This window comes from Cryptomeria japonica, unplaced genomic scaffold, assembly GCF_030272615.1.
Source record: "Cryptomeria japonica unplaced genomic scaffold, Sugi_1.0 HiC_scaffold_55, whole genome shotgun sequence".
Taxonomy (NCBI): Eukaryota; Viridiplantae; Streptophyta; class Pinopsida; order Cupressales; family Cupressaceae; genus Cryptomeria; species Cryptomeria japonica.
In genome coordinates, this window is record NW_026728877.1 from 497,501 (window position 1) to 522,500 (window position 25,000).

The 25,000-nt window shown below is 61.3% G+C and overlaps 3 non-coding genes across 3 annotated transcripts; all 3 read left to right on the forward strand.

The window, feature by feature from the left end:
* Window positions 1-12,012: 12,012 nt before the first annotated feature.
* LOC131863038 (5S ribosomal RNA) lies at window positions 12,013-12,131 on the forward strand. Its single transcript, XR_009361973.1, has one exon. It is a non-coding gene; the product is annotated as a 5S ribosomal RNA (ribosomal RNA).
* A 5,915-nt stretch (window positions 12,132-18,046) lies between these two features.
* Window positions 18,047-18,165, forward strand: LOC131863105 (5S ribosomal RNA). Its single transcript, XR_009362040.1, has one exon. It is a non-coding gene; the product is annotated as a 5S ribosomal RNA (ribosomal RNA).
* Window positions 18,166-24,080: 5,915 nt separating this feature from the next.
* LOC131863000 (5S ribosomal RNA) lies at window positions 24,081-24,199 on the forward strand. Its single transcript, XR_009361935.1, has one exon. It is a non-coding gene; the product is annotated as a 5S ribosomal RNA (ribosomal RNA).
* Window positions 24,200-25,000: the final 801 nt, after the last annotated feature.

The window sequence follows — 25,000 nt, forward strand, 5'->3', positions numbered from 1 at the left end:
GACAAAGAGAACGTTCCAAGGCGGCAGAGGAGGTTACCAGCCGAAGGATGCAGTAGCAATAACAGGTATAGTTCCGCGGCGGCCGAGAAGACTCACCGCATAGGAATCGGGATGCGAGGCGAGGGATGCGGCGGGAAGGCCCCGACGGCTAAACGGAAGAGGCTGCAGGGCCGCCTCGGAATGGTCCAAGCATCGGACGCGATTGGGACGACTACCAGTGCCAACCCCTTATCCCGCGATGCGTCCGATACACAGATAGTTCCAAGGCGGCCGAGGAGCCTCACCGCATATCAATCGGGGTGCGAGGCGAGGGATGGGGCGGGAAGGCCCCAACGGCTAGACGGAAGAGGCTTCAGGGCCACCTCGGAATGCTCCAAGCATCGGACGCGCTTGGGGCGACTACCAGTGCCAACCCCTTATCCCGCGATGCGTCCGATACACAGATGGTTCCAAGGCGGCCGAGGAGCCTCACCGCATAGCAATCGGGGGTGCGAGGCGAGGGATGGGGCGGGAAGGCCCCAACGGCTAGACGGAAGAGGCTTCAGGGCCGCCTCGGAATGGTCCAAGCATCGGACGCGCTTGGGGCGACTACCAGTGACAACCCCTCATCCCGCGATGCGTCCGATACGAAGATGGTTCCAAGGCGGCCGAGGAGCCTCACCGCATAGCAATCGGGGTGCGAGGTGGGGGATGCGGCGAGATGGCCCCAACGGCTAGACGGAAGAGGCCACAGGGCCGCGTCGGAATAGTCCAAGCATCGGACGCGCTTGGGGCGACTACCAGTGACAACCCCTTATCCCGCGATGCGTCCGATACGAAGATAGTTCCAAGGCGGCCGAGGAGCCTCACCGCATAGCAATCCGGGTGCGAGGTGGGGGATGCGGCGAGATGGCCCCAACGGCTAGACGGAAGAGGCTGCAGGGCCGCCTCGGAATAGTCCAAGCATCGGACGCGCTTGGGGCGACTACCAGTGACAACCCCTTATCCCGCGATGCTTCCGATACGAAGACAGTTCCAAGGCGGCCGAGGAGCCTCACCGCATAGCAATGGGGGTGCGAGGTGAGGGATGCGGCGAGATGGCCCCAACGGCTAGACGGAAGAGGCCACAGGGCCGCCTCGGAATAGTCCAAGCATCGGACGCGCTTGGGGCGACTACCAGTGACAACCCCTTATCCCGCGATGCATCCGATACGAAGATAGTTCCCAGGCGGCCGAGGAGCCTCACCGCATAGCAATCGGGGTGCGAGGCGAGGGATGCGGCGAGATGGCCCCAAAGGGTAGACGGAAGAGGCTGCGGGGCCGCCTCGGAATAGTCCAAGCATCGAACGCGCTTGGGGCGACTACCACTGCCAACCCCTTATCCCGCGATGCGTCCGATACACAGATAGTTCCGAGGCGGCCGAGGAGCTGGGGGATGCGGCGAGATGGCCCCAACGGCTAGACGGAAGAGGCTGCAGGGCCGCCTCGGAATAGTCCAAGCATCGGACGCGCTTGGGGCGACTACCAGTGACAACCCCTTATCCCGCGATGCGTCCGATACACAGATAGTTCCGAGGCGGCCAAGGAGCCTCACCGCATAGCAATCGTGGTGCGAGGTGGGGGATGCAGCGAGATGGCCCCAACGGCTAGACGGAAGAGGCTGCAGGGCCGCCTCGGAATGGTCCAAGCATCGGACGCGCTTGGGGCGACTACCACTGCCAACCCCTTATCCCGCGATGCGTCCGATACACAGATAGTTCCAAGGCGGCCGAGGAGCCTCACCGAATAGCAATCGGGGTGCGAGGCGAGGGATGCGGCGAGAAAGCCCCAACGGCTAGAGGGAAGAGGCTTCAGGTCCGCCTCGGAATGGTCCAAGCATCGGACGCGCTTGGGGCGACTACCAGTGACAACCCCTTATCCCGCGACGCGTCCGATACACAGATAGTTCCAAGGCGGCCGAGGAGCCTCACCGCATAGCAATCGGGGTGCGAGGCGAGGGATGCGGCGAGAAGGACCCAACGGCTAGACGGAAGAGGCTTCAGGGCCGCCTCGGAATGGTCCAAGCATCGGACGCGCTTGGGGCGACTACCAGTGACAACCCCTTATCCCGCGACGCGTCCGATACACAGATAGTTCCAAGGCGGCCGAGGAGCCTCACCGCATAGCAATCGGGGTGCGAGGCGAGGGATGCGGCGAGAAGGACCCAACGGCTAGACGGAAGAGGCTTCAGGTCCGCCTCGGAATGGTCCAAGCATCGGACGCGCTTGGGGCGACTACCAGTGACAACCCCTTATCCCGCGACGCGTCCGATACACAGATAGTTCCAAGGCGGCCGAGGAGCCTCACCGCATAGCAATCGGGGTGCGAGGCGAGGGATGCGGCGAGAAGGACCCAACGGCTAGACGGAAGAGGCTTCAGGGCCGCCTCGGAATGGTCCAAGCATCGGACGCGCTTGGGGCGACTACCAGTGACAACCCCTTATCCCGCGATGCGTCCGATACACAGATAGTTCCAAGGCGGCCGAGGAGCCTCACCGCATAGCAATCGGGGTGCGAGGCGAGGGATGCGGCGAGAAGGACCCAACGGCTAGACGGAAGAGGCTTCAGGGCCGCCTCGGAATGGTCCAAGCATCGGACGCGCTTGGGGCGACTACCAGTGACAACCCCTTATCCCGTGACGCGTCCGATACACAGATAGTTCCAAGGCGGCCGAGGAGCCTCACCGCATAGCAATCGGGGTGCGAGGCGAGGGATGCGGCAAGAAGGACCCAACGGCTAGACGGAAGAGGCTTCAGGGCCGCCTCGGAATGGTCCAAGCATCGGACGCGCTTGGGGCGACTACCAGTGACAACCCCTTATCCCGCGACGCGTCCGATACACAGATAGTTCCAAGGCGGCCGAGGAGCCTCACCGCATAGCAATCGGGGTGCGAGGCGAGGGATGCGGCGAGAAGGACCCAACGGCTAGACGGAAGAGGCTTCAGGTCCGCCTCGGAATGGTCCAAGCATCGGACGCGCTTGGGGCGACTACCAGTGACAACCCCTTATCCCGCGACGCGTCCGATACACAGATAGTTCCAAGGCGGCCGAGGAGCCTCACCGCATAGCAATCGGGGTGCGAGGCGAGGGATGCGGCGAGAAGGACCCAACGGCTAGACGGAAGAGGCTTCAGGGCCGCCTCGGAATGGTCCAAGCATCGGACGCGCTTGGGGCGACTACCAGTGACAACCCCTTATCCCGCGACGCGTCCGATACACAGATAGTTCCAAGGCGGCCGAGGAGCCTCACCGCATAGCAATCGGGGTGCGAGGCGAGGGATGCGGCGAGAAGGACCCAACGGCTAGACGGAAGAGGCTTCAGGGCCGCCTCAGAATGGTCCAAGCATCGGACGCGCTTGGGGCGACTACCAGTGACAACCCCTTATCCCGCGATGCGTCCGATACACAGATAGTTCCAAGGCGGCCGAGGAGCCTCACCGCATAGCAATCGGGGTGCGAGGCGAGGGATGCGGCGAGAAGGACCCAACGGCTAGACGGAAGAGGCTTCAGGGCCGCCTCGGAATGGTCCAAGCATCGGACGCGCTTGGGGCGACTACCAGTGACAACCCCTTATCCCGCGACGCGTCCGATACACAGATAGTTCCAAGGCGGCCGAGGAGCCTCACCGCATAGCAATCGGGGTGCGAGGCGAGGGATGCGGCGAGAAGGACCCAACGGCTAGACGGAAGAGGCTTCAGGGCCGCCTCGGAATGGTCCAAGCATCGGACGCGCTTGGGGCGACTACCAGTGACAACCCCTTATCCCGCGACGCGTCCGATACACAGATAGTTCCAAGGCGGCCGAGGAGCCTCACCGCATAGCAATCGGGGTGCGAGGCGAGGGATGCGGCGAGAAGGACCCAACGGCTAGACGGAAGAGGCTTCAGGGCCGCCTCGGAATGGTCCAAGCATCGGACGCGCTTGGGGCGACTACCAGTGACAACCCCTTATCCCGCGACGCGTCCGATACACAGATAGTTCCAAGGCGGCCGAGGAGCCTCACCGCATAGCAATCGGGGTGCGAGGCGAGGGATGCGGCGAGAAGGACCCAACGGCTAGACGGAAGAGGCTTCAGGGCCGCCTGGGAATGGTCCATGCATCGCACGCGCTTGGGGCGACTACCAGTGACAACCCCTTATCCCGCGACGCGTCCGATACACAGATAGTTCCAAGGCGGCCGAGGAGCCTCACCGCATAGCAATCGGGGTGCGAGGCGAGGGATGCGGCGAGAAGGACCCAACGGCTAGACGGAAGAGGCTTCAGGGCCGCCTCGGAATGGTCCAAGCATCGGACGCGCTTGGGGCGACTACCAGTGACAACCCCTTATCCCGCGACGCGTCCGATACACAGATAGTTCCAAGGCGGCCGAGGAGCCTCACCGCATAGCAATCGGGGTGCGAGTCGAGGGATGCGGCGAGAAGGACCCAACGGCTAGACGGAAGAGGCTTCAGGGCCGCCTCGGAATGGTCCAAGCATCGGACGCGCTTGGGGCGACTACCAGTGACAACCCCTTATCCCGCGATGCGTCTGATACACAGATAGTTCCAAGGCGGCCGAGGAGCCTCACCGCATAGCAATCGGGGTGCGAGGCAAGGGATGCGGCGAGAAGGACCCAACGGCTAGACGGAAGAGGCTTCAGGGCCGCCTCGGAATGGTCCAAGCATCGGACGCGCTTGGGGCGACTACCGTTGCCAACCCCTTATCCCGCGATGCGTCTGATACACAGATAGTTCCGAGGCGGCCGAGGAGCCTCACCGCATAGCAATCGGGTTGCGAGGCAGATTATTGGGAAGGGAACCCCCTGGGATGCGGCTCAAGCAGTGCCCAAAGGGACTGGAATGCGGAATCACATCGAGAGACCCAAATGCTATACGAGGGCTCAAATCGAATTATCGATTTGGCCACGACATGGACGCATCGGAACGACTACCTTTGCCGAACCACTCGCAATTGCATCCATACCGAAACCAATAGACATTTCCGTTAGAGCCCTCGCATAGCATTCGGGAATCTCGCATGCCCCTCTAAATCGACCAATGCTGGCGCTCAACGAAAATCCGAGCGCTACCACCGTTCGAGCGCCAGCATTGGTCGAGTTAGAGGGGCACGGGGGAGAATGCTCCAGTCAACACCTCCCCTATATAAGTTATTTGTCCGATTCTCGCACAACCGTAGTCTGCCTCGTCGAATCAAACAACGGTCCCAGATTCCGACTTCCGTTCCGTAGAGACCCAAAAGCTAGATGGAGGCTCGCAAGAAAGAGAGTCGGCGCATAGCAATCGGGTTTCTCGAACGTTTAGGGACCGAGCTCACTTGCGGATAGGGCAAAATCCGCCAAGCAACCCAAAAGCTAGACGGGGGCTCGAATCGAATCGCCTAGGCGGCCACAACAACGACGTGTTGGATCGACTACCAGTGCCAAACCATTCAGCAAGACTAGTCTGTGTCGAGGCCGGATAGAGATTCTCAGAGAGCGCCCGTATAGCATTTAGGAGACCTGCCGCGTCCCTCACACTCGACAAATGGTGGTGCACGTTTATAAATCCGAGCGATCCCAACCCTTTCAAGCACCAACATCGGTCGAGATAGAGGGGCACGGAGGGGGCTGCGTGAGACAACACAGTCCCCTATATAAGTTATTTGTCCGATTCTCACACATCCGAAGAATGGTCATCAAATCGGACAACAGCCCAAACTTCCGACTTCCGTCCCAGAAAGCCCAAGAGCTATCTAAAACGTTCATGGCCGGAACTCGATCGCGGCTATACCAGTCCGCCAAGCAACCCAAAAGCTAGACTGGAGCTCTAGTCGAATCACCTCTGTGGCCATTGCAAGGACGTGTTGGAGCGACTACCATTGCCGAACCATTCCGCAGGTCGAGTCCATACCAAGGCCGCATAGAGATTCACGATGAGCTCCTGCATAGCAATCAGGAGACTTGCCGTGTCCATCACAATCGATAAATCCTGGTGCAAGATTTTTGCATCCGAGCGCTCCAACCAGTCGAGCACCAGCATCAATCGACATAAACGGGCACGGGGGGAGGATGCTCGAGAACACTACCTCCCCTATATAAGTTATTTGTCCGATTCTCAAGCAGCCGAAGTCTGGTCATCGAATCGGGTCAAAGACCACAACTTCCGACTTTACCCACAATGCAAGTCATCGAATCGAACATCGGCCCCCGAGTCGGACTCCATGCGTATGTCAGGTCATCGGACCCAAATTCCGCCTTCCTGCGCATGGCGGGCCATCAATATCAACTCGGTCATCGGACCCAAACTCCGCCTTTCTGCGCATGGCACGCCTTCAAATCGGTCATCGGACCCAAATTCCGCCTTCCTGTGCATGGCGGGCCATCAACATCAACTCGGTCATCGGACCCAAATTCCGCCTTTCTGCGCATGGCACGCCATCAACTCGGTCATCGGACCCAAATTCCGCCTTCCTGCGCATGGCAGGTCATCGGACACAAATTCAGACCTCGCCAATATGCCTACGTATCGAATCGGTCATCGGACCCAACTTCCGACTTCATCCATACTGTAGGGTCTTTGAGGTTGGCGCGGTGCGCTCAACCCGGGGAGTCGACCCATCGAAGCATACACCTCCCCTATATAAGCTATTTGTCCGATTCCCACACCTGTGTAGTTTGCACCTCTGACCAGGACATCGACCCCAACTTCCGAACTCGACTGCAACGACGGCACCAGCGCCTTGGTGCGCACCTTGCGACGCACAGTCCCAACATTCGCCTTCCTGCACATGGCAGGTCATCGGACCCAAATTCCGACCTCGCGAGTATGCCTACATATCGAATCGGTCATCGGACACAACTTCCGACTTCATCCATACCGTAGGGTCTTTGAGGTTGGCGCGGTGCGCTCAACCCGGGGAGTCGACCCAACGAAGCATACACCTCCCCTATATAAGCTATTTGTCCGATTCCCACACCTGTGTAGTTTGCACCTCCGATCAGGACATCGACCCCAACTTCCGAACTCGCCTGCAACGACCGAACCAGCGCCTTGGTGCGCACCTTGCAACGCACAGTGCCAACATTCGCCTTCCTGCACATGGCAGGTCATCGGACCCAAATTCCGACCTCGCGAGTATGCCTACATATCGAATCGGTCATCGGACCCAACTTCCGACTTCATCCATACCGTAGGGTCTTTGAGGTTGGCGCGGTGCGCTCAACCCGGGGAGTCGACCCAACGAAGCATACACCTCCCCTATATAAGCTATTTGTCCGATTCCCACACCTGTGTAGCTTGCACCTCCGATCAGGACATCGACCCCAACTTCCGAACTCGACTAAAAAGACCGCACCAGCACCTTGGTGTGCACCTTGCAACGCACAGTGCCAACATTCGCCTTCCTGCACATGGCAGGTCATCGGACCCAAATTCCGACCTCATGAGCATACCTACTAATCGAATCGGTCATCGGACCCAACTTCCGACTTCATCCATACCGTAGGGTCTTTGAGGTTGGCGCGGTGCGCTCAACCTGGGGAGTCGACCCATCGAAGCATACACCTCCCCTATATAAGCTATTTGTCCGATTCCGACACCTGTGTAGTTTGCACCTCCGCTCAGGACATCGACCCCAACTTCCGAACTCGCCTGCAACGACCGAACCAGCGCCTTGGTGCGCACCAAAAGTGCGCACTTTTGGAGGGCACTTTTGTGCGCTCCAAAGGTGCGCACTTTTGGAGGGCACTTTTGTGCGCTCCAAAGGTGCGCACTTTTGGAGGGCACTTTTTGGAGGGCACTTTTGTGCGCTCCAAAGGTGCGCACTTTTGGAGGGCACTTTTTGGAGGGCACTTTTCTGCGCTCCAAAGGTGCGCACTTTTGGAGGGCACTTTTTGGAGGGCACTTTTCTGCGCTCCAAAGGTGCGCACTTTTGGAGGGCACTTTTTGGAGGGCACTTTTCTGCGCTCCAAAGGTGCGCACTTTTGGAGGGCACTTTTTGGAGGGCACTTTTCTGCGCTCCAAAGGTGCGCACTTTTGGAGGGCACTTTTGTGCACTCCAAAGGTGCACACTTTTGGAGGGCACTTTTTGGAGGGCACTTTTCTGCACTCCAAAGGTGCGCACTTTTGGAGGGCACTTTTTGGAGGGCACTTTTGTGCGCTCCAAAGGTGCGCACTTTTGGAGGGCACTTTTTGGAGGGCACTTTTGTGCGCTCCAAAGGTGCGCACTTTTGGAGGGCACTTTTGTGCACTCCAAAGGTGCGCACTTTTGGAGGGCACTTTTCCTGCGCTCCAAAGGTGCACACCTAGGTGAGCACCTTCGACCACACCTTGTAGCACACCAAACTCTGACTTTCGACTTCATCCGCAATGCAGGGTCTTTGAGGTTGGCGCAATGCGCACAACCAGGGGAGTCGACCCATCAAACCCAACACCTCCCCTATATAAGCTATTTGTCTGATTCTCATACATGCGTAGCCTGCAGGAGCAATTAGGACATCGACCCCAACTTTCGGCTTCTAAACGAAAACAAGGTCTTTGAGGTTGGTGTAATGCGAACAACTAGGGGAGTCAACCCATCAAACCCAACACCTCCCCTATATAAGCTATTTGTCTGATTCTCATACATGTGTAGTCTACAGGAGCAATTAGGACATCGACCCCAACTTTTGACTTCTTAACGAAAACAAGGTCTTTGAGGTTGACGTAATGCGCACAACCAGGGGAGTCGACCCATCAAACCCAACACCTCCCCTATATAAGCTATTTGTCCGATTCTCATACATGTGTAGCCTACAGGAGCCATTAGGACATTGACCCCAACTTTTGACTTCTTAACGAAAACAAGGTCTTTGAGGTTGGCGTAATGCGCACAACCAAGGGAGTTGACCCATCAAACCCAACACCTCCCCTATATAAGCTATTTGTCTGATTCTCATACATGTGTAGCCTGCAACAACGATTAGGACATCCACCCCAACTTCTGAATTCGTCTGCGTTGACCGCACCAAAGGTGCACGCCTTGGTGCTCACCAAAATCCGACTTCCGACTTCTTCTGCTATGCGGGGTCTTTGAGGTTGGCGCAGTGCGCACAACCAGGGGAGTCAACCCACCGAATGCAACACCTCCCCTATATAAGCTATTTGTCTGATTCTCATACATGCGTAGACTGCAGCAATGATTAGGACATCCACCCCAACTTTTGACTTCTTAAACAAGACAGGGTCTTTGAAGTTGGTGCAGTGCACACAACCAGGGGAGTCGACCCATCAAACGCAACACCTCCCCTATATAAAGCTATTTGTCCGATTCTCATACGTGTAGTCTGCAGCAGCGATTAGGACATCGACCCCAACTTCCGAATTCGTTTGCATTGACCGCACCAAAGGTGCACGCCTTGGTGTGCACCTTGGAGTGCACTTTGGTGCTCACCTCGGTGCACACTTTGGTGTGCACCTCGGTGTGCACCAAAGGTGCGCACCTTGGAGCGCACCAAAGGTGTACACTTTGGAGCGCACCACATAGGGTCTTTGAGAGGTTGGCGCAGTGCGCACACCAAGGTGGGTGTTGAGGTGCGTGCCGAGGTGGGTGGGTGCTAGGGTGCGCTCCATGGTGGGTGCCAGGGTGGGTGCGTGCTAGGGTGGATTCCAAAGAGGGTCATAGGGTGGGTGCCAAGGTGGGTTGGTGATATAGTGGGTTCAAAGGTGGGTACTAGGGTGGGTTCCAAGGTGGGTCACAAGTTGGGTGCCAGGATGCGTGGGTGTTAGGTTGGGTGCCAAGGTGGGCTCCTGCGTGGGTGGGTGCTAGGGTGGGTTTCAAGGTGGACGCGAGGGCGGGTGCCAAGGTGGGTAACAAGTTGGGTGTTAGGATGGGTGAGTGCTAGAGTGGGTGCCAAGGTGGGTGGGTGCTAAGGTGGATGCCAAGGTGGTTCACAGGGTGGGTGGGTTCTAGGGTGAGTTCCAAGGTGGGTCACAGGTTTAGTGCTAGGGTGCGTGTCAAGGCGGGTGTCGAGGTGCCTGGGTGCTAGGGTGTGGATGCCAATGTGGGTCATAGGGTGGGTACTAGGGTGGGCTGCAATGTGGGTGCCAAGGTGGGTAACATGCTCGGTTGGTTCTAAATTGGGTGTCAGGGTGGGTGTGCACCCACCTTGCCCGAGGTGGGTGCCAAGGTGCCAGTGTGGGTGGGTGCTAAGGTGGATGCCAAGGTGGGTGAGAAGGTGGGTGATAGGTTGAGTGGTAGGATGGGTGGGTGCCAAGATGGGTCACAGGGTGGGTGCAAGGGTGGGTAGGTGCTAGGGTTGGTGTCAGGGTGGGTGGGTGCTAGGTTGGGTTCCAAGGTGGGTGCGAGGGTGAGTGTCAAGGTGGGTCACAGGTTAGGTGCTAGGATGGGTGAGTGCTAGGGTGCAAAGGTGCCAGGGTGGGTGCTAGGATGGGTCGATGCTAGGGTGAGTGGCAAGGTGGGTCCACAAGTGTCAAGGTGGGTGCCGAGGTGGGTGCCAACTTGGGTTCCAAGGTGGGTGCCAAGTGGGCGACTGCTATGGTGGATGCCAAGGTGGGTCACGGGGTGGGTGCCAAGTTGCTAGGTTGTGTTCCAAGGTGGGTGCCAACGTGGCTGCTAGGGTGCGTGGGTTAAAGGGTGTGTCACAACGTGGGTGCCAGGATGGGTGCGCACCCACACTGGCCAAGACGGGTGCAAGGTTGGGTTCCAAGCCCGGTCACAGGCTGGGTGCTAGGATGGGTGGGTGCCAAGGTGGGCACCAGGGTGGGTGCACCCACCCTGGCCAAGGTGGGTCACGGGGTGGGTCCTAGGGTGGGTAACAGGGTGGGTACTAAGGTGCGTGCCAAGGTGGGTCATGGGGTGGGTGCCAAGGTGGGCACCAGGGTGGGTGTGCACCAACCCTAGCCAGGGTAGGTCACGGGGTGGTTGTCGGGGTGGGCGTCAAGGAGCCAAGGTGGGTGGCAAGTAGCCAAGTTGCGTGCCAAGGTGGGTGTCGGGGTGGGTGCCAAGGATCCAAGGTGGGTGCCAAGGAACCAAGGTGGGTGTCTGGGTGGGTGCCGAGGTGGGAGCCAGGGTGGGTCCCAAGGTGAGTGCAAAGGTGGGTGCCAGGGTCAAGGTGAGTGCCAATGTGGGTTCCAAGGTGCCAGGGTCAGGGTGAGTGCCAATGTGGGTTCAAAGGTGCTAAGTTGGGTGCGAGGTTGGGTGCGAGGGTGGGTGGGTGCCAAGGTGTGCTAGGTGGAAGCCCGGGTGGGTCGGCATCCCATGGGTGTCGAGTTGGGTGCCTGATGGGTGCTTCTTGTCAAGTTTTAGTCGTCGGGACTCATTTCGAGCCTTAGAGGTCGTTTCTTGTCCGGTTGCCCTGTCTTCGACCTGGGAACCCAATTTTGGTCCTCGGGTCCCATTTTTTTTTGTCTCGCATCCCACTTTTGGCCTGTGGCCTTTTCGGGGTCGATTCTCGTTTTGGGCATCAGAGCATGTTTCTTCTCCTAAAACCCAATATTTGTTTATTAAGTCTCGGAACACATTTTTGTTCTCGTGGACCCATCATGGGTCTTGGAACGCATTTGTGGTCCTTGGGTCCCATTTTGCATCCCGAAACTTGTGTTTTGGTGCTTGATCCCTATTTTGGGTGCCCACCTTGCACCAAGTGCGCACCCGGGGCAAACCGAGCGCCTTGGTGCACCGGGGCAAGATCGAGCGTGCACCCGAGGCGCCCCGAACATGCACCAAGGTGCACTCGGCCCACATGTGAGCGCAGGTCGTTGCGCCCGAGGTGGTGTGTGGGCACCGCGTTGCAGACGGGACACTGCACGCACACGACGCCCCGTCCAGGTGCACGCACGTAGGCCGGGCCGGGTGCACACCCGACGCCCTAGCAAGGTGCGCGCACCCGGGCAGGGCTCACACTTGGCGAACGGGGCGCACTTCGCGAGGGAGGGTGTGCACCTCGACGGGGGTGGGTGGCCGGGGTGGATTCGCACGTGGGTCGCGGTTTGCTAAGTACACACTGCGACAAGCTCATAACGGGTGCGATCATACCAGCGTTAGTGCACCGGATCCCATCAGAACTCCGCAGTTAAGCGCGCTTGGGCCGGAGTAGTACTAGGATGGGTGACCTCCCGGGAAGTCCCGGTGTTGCACCCTTTCTTAGTTTTTCGCCGGGCGTCGCAATGCTATTTGAATAAACCTTTTGCCCGTTTGCGTTCTCGTCGGGGCCGGGCCGGGCCGGGGTGCGCTGCCCGCACTACCGCGCGCGCGGGGGCGACACCGAGCGCGCACCCGAGGCGCCCCGAGCACACAGGCCACGGTGCAACCCGGGCGTTGTGCGCGCACCCCGGTGCGCCCGAGGTGCTGCGCGCGCACCCAGGTGAAATCGGTGTGCACCTCGGCCAGTGCGCGCTCGGTCGAGTCGCGCACGTTGGCCAAGGTGCACGGTGATGTTTCTTACTCTAAGGTTCCGCACCAGACGCCCGGGACAGGTGAGCGAAGCTGGGCGGGGCCGGGTGCGCGGCCGGGGCAGGTGCACGCAGCTGGAGAGAGCTTTGGAGCACACCAGAGGTGCGCACCTTGGAGCACACTTCGGAGCGCACCAATGATGCGCTCCATTCAAAAGTTTCCTGAAAAGGCAAAAAAAGTTGAGATTATAGAATTTCCCACTTGAGAGATTGTAAAAAAAAAAAATTTAAAATGAAGGAAACGCGGGTGCCAAGGTGTGCGCGCCCGGGTGCGCAGCCCAGCCAAGGTGTGCGCACCAAGGCGCCCACCCTGGCGAAGGTGCACGCAAGGTGCGCACCCGAGGCAAACCGGACAATTAACCCAACTTTCGACTTCGCGCGCACCTGCGCACCTTGGAGCGCACTTCGGAGCGCTCCTTGTTGCGCACCAATCTTGGGCACCTCGGAGTGCACCATGGCGCCCACCAAGGTGCGCACCCGGGGCAAACCGAGCTCCGACTTCGTGCGCACCTTGGAGCGCACGAAAGGTGCGCACCATGGCGCCCACCAAGGTGCGCAGCCCAGCCAAGGCGTGCGCATCAAGGTGCGCACCCTGGCGAAGGTGCGCACCCGGGGCAAACCGAGCTCCGACTTCGTGCGCACCTTGGAGCGCACAAAGGGTGCGCAACCCAGCCAAGGTGTGCGCACCCCGGGCAAACCGAGCTCCGAATCGTGCGCACCTTGGAGCACACTTCGGAGCCCTCCTTGGTGCGCACCGATGTTGCGCACCTCGGAGCGCACCCGGGGAAAACAATGCAATTAACCCGACTTTCGACTTCGTGGGCACCTCGGAGCGCTCTCGGGTTCGCACCTCGGAGCACACCGAGGTGCGCACCTTTGATGCGCTGCCTTCACCAATTTCCAGAAAAGGCAAGAAAACATTGAGAAGGTGTGCGCACCGAGGTGCCCACCCTGGCGAAGGTGCACGCGAGGTGCGCACCCGGGGCAAACCGGGCTCCGACTTCGTGCACGCCATGCTGCGCACCTTGGAGGGCCATGGTGCGCACCTTGGAGCACACTTCGGAGCGCTCAATGGTGCCCAACCCAGCCAAGGTGCCCACCGCGGCGAAGGTGCACGCGAGGTGCGCACCCGGGGCAAACCGGGCTCCGACTTCGTGCACGCCGCACCTTGGAGCACACTTCGGAGCGCTCCTTGGTGCACACCAGGGCGCGCAACCCAGCCGAGGTGCCCACCCCGGCGAAGGTGCACGCGGGGTGCGCACCCGAGGCAAACCGGGCTCCGACTTCGTGCACGCCATGGTGCCCACCGCGGCGAAGGTGCACGCGAGGTGCGCACCCGGGGCAAACCGGGCTCCGACTTCGTGCACGCCGCACCTTGGAGCACACTTCGGAGCGCTCCTTGGTGCGCACCAGGGCGCGCAACCCAGCCGAGGTGCCCACCCCGGCGAAGGTGCACGCGAGGTGCGCACCCGGGGCAAACCGGGCTCCGACTTCGTGCACGCCATGGTGCCCACCGCGGCGAAGGTGCACGCGAGGTGCGCACCCGGGGCAAACCGGGCTCCGACTTCGTGCACGCCGCACCTTGGAGCACACTTCGGAGCGCTCCTTGGTGCGCACCATGGTGCCCACCAGGGCGCGCAACCCCGCCGAAGGTGCACGCGAGGTGCGCACCCGGGGCAAACCGGGCTCCGACTTCGTGCACGCCGCACCTTGGAGCACACTTCGGAGCGCTCCTTGGTGCGCACCAGGGCGCGCAACCCCGCCGAAGGTGCACGCGAGGTGCGCACCCGGGGCAAACCGGGCTCCGACTTCGTGCACGCCATGGTGCGCACCAGGGTGCCCACCGCGGCGAAGGTGCGCACCCGGGGCAAACCGGGCTCCGACTTCGTGCACGCCGCACCTTGGAGCACACTTCGGAGCGCTCCTTGGTGCGCACCAGGGCGCGCAACCCAGCCGAGGTGCCCACCCCGGCGAAGGTGCACGCGAGGTGCGCACCCGGGGCAAACCGGGCTCCGACTTCGTGCACGCCATGGTGCCCACCGCGGCGAAGGTGCGCACCCGGGGCAAACCGGGCTAGGACTTCGTGCACGCCGCACCTTGGAGCACACTTCGGAGCGCTCCTTGGTGCGCACCATGGTGCCCACCAGGCCGCGCAACCCAGCCAAGGTGTGCGCACCAAGGTGCACGCGAGGTGCGCACCCGGGGCAAACCGGGGTCCGGCTTCGTGCACGCCGCACCTTGGAGCACACATCGGGGCGCTCCCGGGTTCGCACCGGCGTTGCGCACCGTGGTGGGCACCTCGGAGCGCACCGTGGTGGGCACCTCGGAGCACACCAAGGTGGGCAGCGAGGTGCGCACCTTTGATGCGATGCCTTCACTAATTTCCATAAAAGGCAAAAGAAAACGAGATTTTAAAATTTCCGTTTTGAAAGATAGTGAGAAAAAGGGAATGCTGGTGCCATCTTGAGCCCGCCCTGGTGCGCAGCCCAGCCAAGGTGTGCGCACCAAGGTGCCCACCCTGGCGAAGGTGCGCGCCCGGGCAATTAACCCAACTTCCAACTTCGCGCGCGCCAGGGTGGGAGCGCACCCAACAACCGGGCCTGGGAAGAGCCAATGCGAGAAACCCCACCAAACGCTCTGACAAAAAAAGAGGGGGCGCTCCAGTAACCCCGCTTCGGAGCGCACCCTGGGCAAACCCAGCCAGGGTGCCCACCCCGGCCAAGGTGCAGGCGAGGTGCGCACCCGGGGCAAACCGGGCTCCGACAACGTGCACGCCGCACCTTGGAGCACACTTCGTAGCGCTCCCGGGTGCGCACCTCAGAGCACACCAAGGTGGGCAGCGAGGTGCGCACCTTTGATGCGCTGCCTTCACTAATTTCCAGAAAAGGCAAAAAAAAGAGGAGATTTTAAAATTTCCGTTTTGAAAGATAGTGAAAAAAACGGAACGCGGGTGCCATCTTGAGCCCGCCCGGGTGCACAGCCCAGGTAAGGTGCCCACCCTGGCAAAGGTGCGCACCCGGGCAATTAACCCTACTTCCGACTTCGTGCGCGCCAGGGTGGCAACCGGGCCTGGGAAGAGCCAATGCGAGAAACCCCACCAAACGCTCCGACAAAAAAAGAGGCGGCGCTCCAATAACCCCGCTTCGGAGCGCAGCCGGGGCAAACCCAGCCAAGGTGCCCACCCCGACGAAGGTGCACGCGAGGTGCGCACCCGGGGCAAACCGGGCTCCGACAACGTGCACGCAGCACCTTGGAGCACACTTCGAAGCACTCCCGGGTGCCCACCGGCGTTGCGCACCGTGGTGGGCAGCGAGGTGCGCACCTTTGATGCGCTGCCTTCACTAATTTCCAGAAAAGGCAAAAAAAAATGAGATTTTAAAATTTCCGTTTTGAAAGATAGTGAAAAAAACGGAACGCGGGTGCCATCTTGAGCCCGCCCTGGTGCGCAGCCCAGGCAAGGCATGCGCACCAAGGTGCCCACCCGCGGTGCACACCCGGGGCAAACCGGGCTCCGACTTCGTGCAGGCCGCACCTTGGAGCACACTTCGGAGCGCTCCTTGGTGCGCACCATGGTGCCCACCAGGGCGCACCCGGGGCAAACCGGGCTCCGACTTCGTGCACGCCGCACCTTGGAGCACACATCGGAGCGCTCCCAGGTTCGCACCAGCGTTGCGCACCTTTGATGCGCTGCCTTCACTAATTTCCAGAAAAGGCAAAAAAAAACGATATTTTAAAATTTCCGTTCTGAAAGATAGTGAAAAAAACGGAACGCGGGTGCCATCTTGAGCCCTTCCTGGTGCGCAGCCCAGGCAAGTTGTGCGCACCAAGGTGCCCACCCTGGCGGAGGTGCGCGCCCGGGGCAAACCGGGCTCCGACTTCGTGCACTGCATGGTGCCCACCAAGGCGCGCAACCCAGCCAAGGTGCCCACCGCAGCGAAGGTGCACGCGAGGTGCGCACCCGAGGTGCACACCCGGGGCAAACCGAGCTCCGACTTCGTGCACGCCGCACCTTGGAGCACACTTCAGAGCGCTCCTTGGTGCGCACCAGGGCGCGCAACCCAGCCAAGGTGCTCACCCCGACGAAGGTGCACGCGAGGTGCGCACCCGGGGCAAGCCGGGCTCGGACTTCGTGCACGCCGCACCTTGGAGCACACATCGGAGCGCTCCCGGGTTCGCACCAGCATTGCGCACCTTTGATGCGCTGCCTTCACTAATTTCCAGAAAAGGCAAAAAAAAAAAAAAAACGAGATTTTAAAATTTCCGTTTTGAAAGATAGTGAAAAAAACGGAACGCGGGTGCCATCTTGAGCCCGCCCTGGTGTGCAGCCCAGGCAAGTTGTGCGCACCAAGGCACCCACCCTGGCCAAGGTGGGTCACGGGGTGGGTCCTAGGGTGGGTAACGGGGTGGGTACTAAGGTGCGTGCCAAGGTGGGTCATGGGGTGGGTGCCAAGGTGGGCACCAGGGTGGGTGTGCACCAACCCTAGCCAGGGTAGGTCACGGGGTGGTTGTCGGGGTGGGCGTCAAGGAGCCAAGGTGGGTGGCAAGTAGCCAAGTTGCGTGCCAAGGTGGGTGTCGGGGTGGGTGCCAAGGATCCAAGGTGGGTGCCAAGGAACCAAGGTGGGTGTCTGGGTGGGTGCCGAGGTGGGAGCCAGGGTGGGTCCCAAGGTGAGTGCAAAGGTGGGTGCCAGGGTCAAGGTGAGTGCCAATGTGGGTTCCAAGGTGCCAGGGTCAGGGTGAGTGCCAATGTGGGTTCAAAGGTGCTAAGTTGGGTGCGAGGTTGGGTGCGAGGGTGGGTGGGTGCCAAGGTGTGCTAGGTGGAAGCCCGGGTGGGTCGGCATCCCATGGGTGTCGAGTTGGGTGCCTGATGGGTGCTTCTTGTCAAGTTTTAGTCGTCGGGACTCATTTCGAGCCTTAGAGGTCGTTTCTTGTCCGGTTGCCCTGTCTTCGACCTGGGAACCCAATTTTGGTCCTCGGGTCCCATTTTTTTTTGTCTCGCATCCCACTTTTGGCCTGTGGCCTTTTCGGGGTCGATTCTCGTTTTGGGCATCAGAGCATGTTTCTTCTCCTAAAACCCAATATTTGTTTATTAAGTCTCGGAACACATTTTTGTTCTCGTGGACCCATCATGGGTCTTGGAACGCATTTGTGGTCCTTGGGTCCCATTTTGCATCCCGAAACTTGTGTTTTGGTGCTTGATCCCTATTTTGGGTGCCCACCTTGCACCAAGTGCGCACCCGGGGCAAACCGAGCGCCTTGGTGCACCGGGGCAAGATCGAGCGTGCACCCGAGGCGCCCCGAACATGCACCAAGGTGCACTCGGCCCACATGTGAGCGCAGGTCGTTGCGCCCGAGGTGGTGTGTGGGCACCGCGTTGCAGACGGGACACTGCACGCACACGACGCCCCGTCCAGGTGCACGCACGTAGGCCGGGCCGGGTGCACACCCGACGCCCTAGCAAGGTGCGCGCACCCGGGCAGGGCTCACACTTGGCGAACGGGGCGCACTTCGCGAGGGAGGGTGTGCACCTCGACGGGGGTGGGTGGCCGGGGTGGATTCGCACGTGGGTCGCGGTTTGCTAAGTACACACTGCGACAAGCTCATAACGGGTGCGATCATACCAGCGTTAGTGCACCGGATCCCATCAGAACTCCGCAGTTAAGCGCGCTTGGGCCGGAGTAGTACTCGGATGGGTGACCTCCCGGGAAGTCCCGGTGTTGCACCCTTTCTTAGTTTTTCGCCGGGCGTCGCAATGCTATTTGAATAAACCTTTTGCCCGTTTGCGTTCTCGTCGGGGCCGGGCCGGGCCGGGGTGCGCTGCCCGCACTACCGCGCGCGCGGGGGCGACACCGAGCGCGCACCCGAGGCGCCCCGAGCACACAGGCCACGGTGCAACCCGGGCGTTGTGCGCGCACCCCGGTGCGCCCGAGGTGCTGCGCGCGCACCCAGGTGAAATCGGTGTGCACCTCGGCCAGTGCGCGCTCGGTCGAGTCGCGCACGTTGGCCAAGGTGCACGGTGATGTTTCTTACTCTAAGGTTCCGCACCAGACGCCCGGGACAGGTGAGCGAAGCTGGGCGGGGCCGGGTGCGCGGCCGGGGCAGGTGCACGCAGCTGGAGAGAGCTTTGGAGCACACCAGAGGTGCGCACCTTGGAGCACACTTCGGAGCGCACCAATGATGCGCTCCATTCAAAAGTTTCCTGAAAAGGCAAAAAAAGTTGAGATTATAGAATTTCCCACTTGAGAGATTGTAAAAAAAAAAAATTTAAAATGAAGGAAACGCGGGTGCCAAGGTGTGCGCGCCCGGGTGCGCAGCCCAGCCAAGGTGTGCGCACCAAGGCGCCCACCCTGGCGAAGGTGCACGCAAGGTGCGCACCCGAGGCAAACCGGACAATTAACCCAACTTTCGACTTCGCGCGCACCTGCGCACCTTGGAGCGCACTTCGGAGCGCTCCTTGGTGCGCACCAATCTTGGGCACCTCGGAGTGCACCATGGCGCCCACCAAGGTGCGCACCCGGGGCAAACCGAGCTCCGACTTCGTGCGCACCTTGGAGCGCACGAAAGGTGCGCACCATGGCGCCCACCAAGGTGCGCAGCCCAGCCAAGGCGTGCGCATCAAGGTGCGCACCCTGGCGAAGGTGCGCACCCGGGGCAAACCGAGCTCCGACTTCGTGCGCACCTTGGAGCGCACAAAGGGTGCGCAACCCAGCCAAGGTGTGCGCACCCCGGGCAAACCGAGCTCCGAATCGTGCGCACCTTGGAGCACACTTCGGAGCCCTCCTTGGTGCGCACCGATGTTGCGCACCTCGGAGCGCACCCGGGGAAAACAATGCAATTAACCCGACTTTCGACTTCGTGGGCACCTCGGAGCGCTCTCGGGTTCGCACCTCGGAGCACACCGAGGTGCGCACCTTTGATGCGCTGCCTTCACCAATTTCCAGAAAAGGCAAGAAAACATTGAGAAGGTGTGCGCACCGAGGTGCCCACCCTGGCGAAGGTGCACGCGAGGTGCGCACCCGGGGCAAACCGGGCTCCGACTTCGTGCACGCCATGCTGCGCACCTTGGAGGGCCATGGTGCGCACCTTGGAGCACACTTCGGAGCGCTCAATGGTGCCCAACCCAGCCAAGGTGCCCACCGCGGCGAAGGTGCACGCGAGGTGCGCACCCGGGGCAAACCGGGCTCCGACTTCGTGCACGCCGCACCTTGGAGCACACTTCGGAGCGCTCCTTGGTGCGCACCAGGGCGCGCAACCCAGCCGAGGTGCCCACCCCGGCGAAGGTGCACGCGGGGTGCGCACCCGGGGCAAACCGGGCTCCGACTTCGTGCACGCCATGGTGCCCACCGCGGCGAAGGTGCACGCGAGGTGCGCACCCGGGGCAAACCGGGCTCCGACTTCGTGCACGCCGCACCTTGGAGCACACTTCGGAGCGCTCCTTGGTGCGCACCAGGGCGCGCAACCCAGCCGAGGTGCCCACCCCGGCGAAGGTGCACGCGAGGTGCGCACCCGGGGCAAACCGGGCTCCGACTTCGTGCACGCCATGGTGCCCACCGCGGCGAAGGTGCACGCGAGGTGCGCACCCGGGGCAAACCGGGCTCCGACTTCGTGCACGCCGCACCTTGGAGCACACTTCGGAGCGCTCCTTGGTGCGCACCATGGTGCCCACCAGGGCGCGCAACCCCGCCGAAGGTGCACGCGAGGTGCGCACCCGGGGCAAACCGGGCTCCGACTTCGTGCACGCCGCACCTTGGAGCACACTTCGGAGCGCTCCTTGGTGCGCACCAGGGCGCGCAACCCCGCCGAAGGTGCACGCGAGGTGCGCACCCGGGGCAAACCGGGCTCCGACTTCGTGCACGCCATGGTGCGCACCAGGGTGCCCACCGCGGCGAAGGTGCGCACCCGGGGCAAACCGGGCTCCGACTTCGTGCACGCCGCACCTTGGAGCACACTTCGGAGCGCTCCTTGGTGCGCACCAGGGCGCGCAACCCAGCCGAGGTGCCCACCCCGGCGAAGGTGCACGCGAGGTGCGCACCCGGGGCAAACCGGGCTCCGACTTCGTGCACGCCATGGTGCCCACCGCGGCGAAGGTGCGCACCCGGGGCAAACCGGGCTAGGACTTCGTGCACGCCGCACCTTGGAGCACACTTTGGAGCGCTCCTTGGTGCGCACCATGGTGCCCACCAGGCCGCGCAACCCAGCCAAGGTGTGCGCACCAAGGTGCACGCGAGGTGCGCACCCGGGGCAAACCGGGGTCCGGCTTCGTGCACGCCGCACCTTGGAGCACACATCGGGGCGCTCCCGGGTTCGCACCGGCGTTGCGCACCGTGGTGGGCACCTCGGAGCGCACCGTGGTGGGCACCTCGGAGCACACCAAGGTGGGCAGCGAGGTGCGCACCTTTGATGCGATGCCTTCACTAATTTCCATAAAAGGCAAAAAAAAACGAGATTTTAAAATTTCCGTTTTGAAAGATAGTGAGAAAAAGGGAATGCTGGTGCCATCTTGAGCCCGCCCTGGTGCGCAGCCCAGCCAAGGTGTGCGCACCAAGGTGCCCACCCTGGCGAAGGTGCGCGCCCGGGCAATTAACCCAACTTCCAACTTCGCGCGCGCCAGGGTGGGAGCGCACCCAACAACCGGGCCTGGGAAGAGCCAATGCGAGAAACCCCACCAAACGCTCTGACAAAAAAAGAGGGGGCGCTCCAGTAACCCCGCTTCGGAGCGCACCCTGGGCAAACCCAGCCAGGGTGCCCACCCCGGCCAAGGTGCAGGCGAGGTGCGCACCCGGGGCAAACCGGGCTCCGACAACGTGCACGCCGCACCTTGGAGCACACTTCGTAGCGCTCCCGGGTGCGCACCTCAGAGCACACCAAGGTGGGCAGCGAGGTGCGCACCTTTGATGCGCTGCCTTCACTAATTTCCAGAAAAGGCAAAAAAAAGAGGAGATTTTAAAATTTCCGTTTTGAAAGATAGTGAAAAAAACGGAACGCGGGTGCCATCTTGAGCCCGCCCTGGTGCACAGCCCAGGTAAGGTGCCCACCCTGGCAAAGGTGCGCACCCGGGCAATTAACCCTACTTCCGACTTCGTGCGCGCTAGGGTGGCAACCGGGCCTGGGAAGAGCCAATGCGAGAAACCCCACCAAACGCTCCGACAAAAAAAGAGGCGGCGCTCCAATAACCCCGCTTCGGAGCGCAGCCGGGGCAAACCCAGCCAAGGTGCCCACCCCGACGAAGGTGCACGCGAGGTGCGCACCCGGGGCAAACCGGGCTCCGACAACGTGCACGCAGCACCTTGGAGCACACTTCGAAGCACTCCCGGGTGCCCACCGGCGTTGCGCACCGTGGTGGGCAGCGAGGTGCGCACCTTTGATGCGCTGCCTTCACTAATTTCCAGAAAAGGCAAAAAAAAATGAGATTTTAAAATTTCCGTTTTGAAAGATAGTGAAAAAAACGGAACGCGGGTGCCATCTTGAGCCCGCCCTGGTGCGCAGCCCAGGCAAGGCATGCGCACCAAGGTGCCCACCCGCGGTGCACACCCGGGGCAAACCGGGCTCCGACTTCGTGCAGGCCGCACCTTGGAGCACACTTCGGAGCGCTCCTTGGTGCGCACCATGGTGCCCACCAGGGCGCACCCGGGGCAAACCGGGCTCCGACTTCGTGCACGCCGCACCTTGGAGCACACATCGGAGCGCTCCCAGGTTCGCACCAGCGTTGCGCACCTTTGATGCGCTGCCTTCACTAATTTCCAGAAAAGGCAAAAAAAAACGATATTTTAAAATTTCCGTTCTGAAAGATAGTGAAAAAAACGGAACGCGGGTGCCATCTTGAGCCCTTCCTGGTGCGCAGCCCAGGCAAGTTGTGCGCACCAAGGTGCCCACCCTGGCGGAGGTGCGCGCCCGGGGCAAACCGGGCTCCGACTTCGTGCACTGCATGGTGCCCACCAAGGCGCGCAACCCAGCCAAGGTGCCCACCGCAGCGAAGGTGCACGCGAGGTGCGCACCCGAGGTGCACACCCGGGGCAAACCGAGCTCCGACTTCGTGCACGCCGCACCTTGGAGCACACTTCAGAGCGCTCCTTGGTGCGCACCAGGGCGCGCAACCCAGCCAAGGTGCTCACCCCGGCGAAGGTGCACGCGAGGTGCGCACCCGGGGCAAGCCGGGCTCGGACTTCGTGCACGCCGCACCTTGGAGCACACATCGGAGCGCTCCCGGGTTCGCACCAGCATTGCGCACCTTTGATGCGCTGCCTTCACTAATTTCCAGAAAAGGCAAAAAAAAAAAAAAAACGAGATTTTAAAATTTCCGTTTTGAAAGATAGTGAAAAAAACGGAACGCGGGTGCCATCTTGAGCCCGCCCTGGTGTGCAGCCCAGGCAAGTTGTGCGCACCAAGGCACCCACCCTGGCCAAGGTGGGTCACGGGGTGGGTCCTAGGGTGGGTAACGGGGTGGGTACTAAGGTGCGTGCCAAGGTGGGTCATGGGGTGGGTGCCAAGGTGGGCACCAGGGTGGGTGTGCACCAACCCTAGCCAGGGTAGGTCACGGGGTGGTTGTCGGGGTGGGCGTCAAGGAGCCAAGGTGGGTGGCAAGTAGCCAAGTTGCGTGCCAAGGTGGGTGTCGGGGTGGGTGCCAAGGATCCAAGGTGGGTGCCAAGGAACCAAGGTGGGTGTCTGGGTGGGTGCCGAGGTGGGAGCCAGGGTGGGTCCCAAGGTGAGTGCAAAGGTGGGTGCCAGGGTCAAGGTGAGTGCCAATGTGGGTTCCAAGGTGCCAGGGTCAGGGTGAGTGCCAATGTGGGTTCAAAGGTGCTAAGTTGGGTGCGAGGTTGGGTGCGAGGGTGGGTGGGTGCCAAGGTGTGCTAGGTGGAAGCCCGGGTGGGTCGGCATCCCATGGGTGTCGAGTTGGGTGCCTGATGGGTGCTTCTTGTCAAGTTTTAGTCGTCGGGACTCATTTCGAGCCTTAGAGGTCGTTTCTTGTCCGGTTGCCCTGTCTTCGACCTGGGAACCCAATTTTGGTCCTCGGGTCCCATTTTTTTTTGTCTCGCATCCCACTTTTGGCCTGTGGCCTTTTCGGGGTCGATTCTCGTTTTGGGCATCAGAGCATGTTTCTTCTCCTAAAACCCAATATTTGTTTATTAAGTCTCGGAACACATTTTTGTTCTCGTGGACCCATCATGGGTCTTGGAACGCATTTGTGGTCCTTGGGTCCCATTTTGCATCCCGAAACTTGTGTTTTGGTGCTTGATCCCTATTTTGGGTGCCCACCTTGCACCAAGTGCGCACCCGGGGCAAACCGAGCGCCTTGGTGCACCGGGGCAAGATCGAGCGTGCACCCGAGGCGCCCCGAACATGCACCAAGGTGCACTCGGCCCACATGTGAGCGCAGGTCGTTGCGCCCGAGGTGGTGTGTGGGCACCGCGTTGCAGACGGGACACTGCACGCACACGACGCCCCGTCCAGGTGCACGCACGTAGGCCGGGCCGGGTGCACACCCGACGCCCTAGCAAGGTGCGCGCACCCGGGCAGGGCTCACACTTGGCGAACGGGGCGCACTTCGCGAGGGAGGGTGTGCACCTCGACGGGGGTGGGTGGCCGGGGTGGATTCGCACGTGGGTCGCGGTTTGCTAAGTACACACTGCGACAAGCTCATAACGGGTGCGATCATACCAGCGTTAGTGCACCGGATCCCATCAGAACTCCGCAGTTAAGCGCGCTTGGGCCGGAGTAGTACTCGGATGGGTGACCTCCCGGGAAGTCCCGGTGTTGCACCCTTTTTTAGTTTTTCGCCGGGCGTCGCAATGCTATTTGAATAAACCTTTTGCCCGTTTGCGTTCTCGTCGGGGCCGGGCCGGGCCGGGGTGCGCTGCCCGCACTACCGCGCGCGCGGGGGCGACACCGAGCGCGCACCCGAGGCGCCCCGAGCACACAGGCCACGGTGCAACCCGGGCGTTGTGCGCGCACCCCGGTGCGCCCGAGGTGCTGCGCGCGCACCCAGGTGAAATCGGTGTGCACCTCGGCCAGTGCGCGCTCGGTCGAGTCGCGCACGTTGGCCAAGGTGCACGGTGATGTTTCTTACTCTAAGGTTCCGCACCAGACGCCCGGGACAGGTGAGCGAAGCTGGGCGGGGCCGGGTGCGCGGCCGGGGCAGGTGCACGCAGCTGGAGAGAGCTTTGGAGCACACCAGAGGTGCGCACCTTGGAGCACACTTCGGAGCGCACCAATGATGCGCTCCATTCAAAAGTTTCCTGAAAAGGCAAAAAAAGTTGAGATTATAGAATTTCCCACTTGAGAGATTGTAAAAAAAAAAAATTTAAAATGAAGGAAACGCGGGTGCCAAGGTGTGCGCGCCCGGGTGCGCAGCCCAGCCAAGGTGTGCGCACCAAGGCGCCCACCCTGGCGAAGGTGCACGCAAGGTGCGCACCCGAGGCAAACCGGACAATTAACCCAACTTTCGACTTCGCGCGCACCTGCGCACCTTGGAGCGCACTTCGGAGCGCTCCTTGGTGCGCACCAATCTTGGGCACCTCGGAGTGCACCATGGCGCCCACCAAGGTGCGCACCCGGGGCAAACCG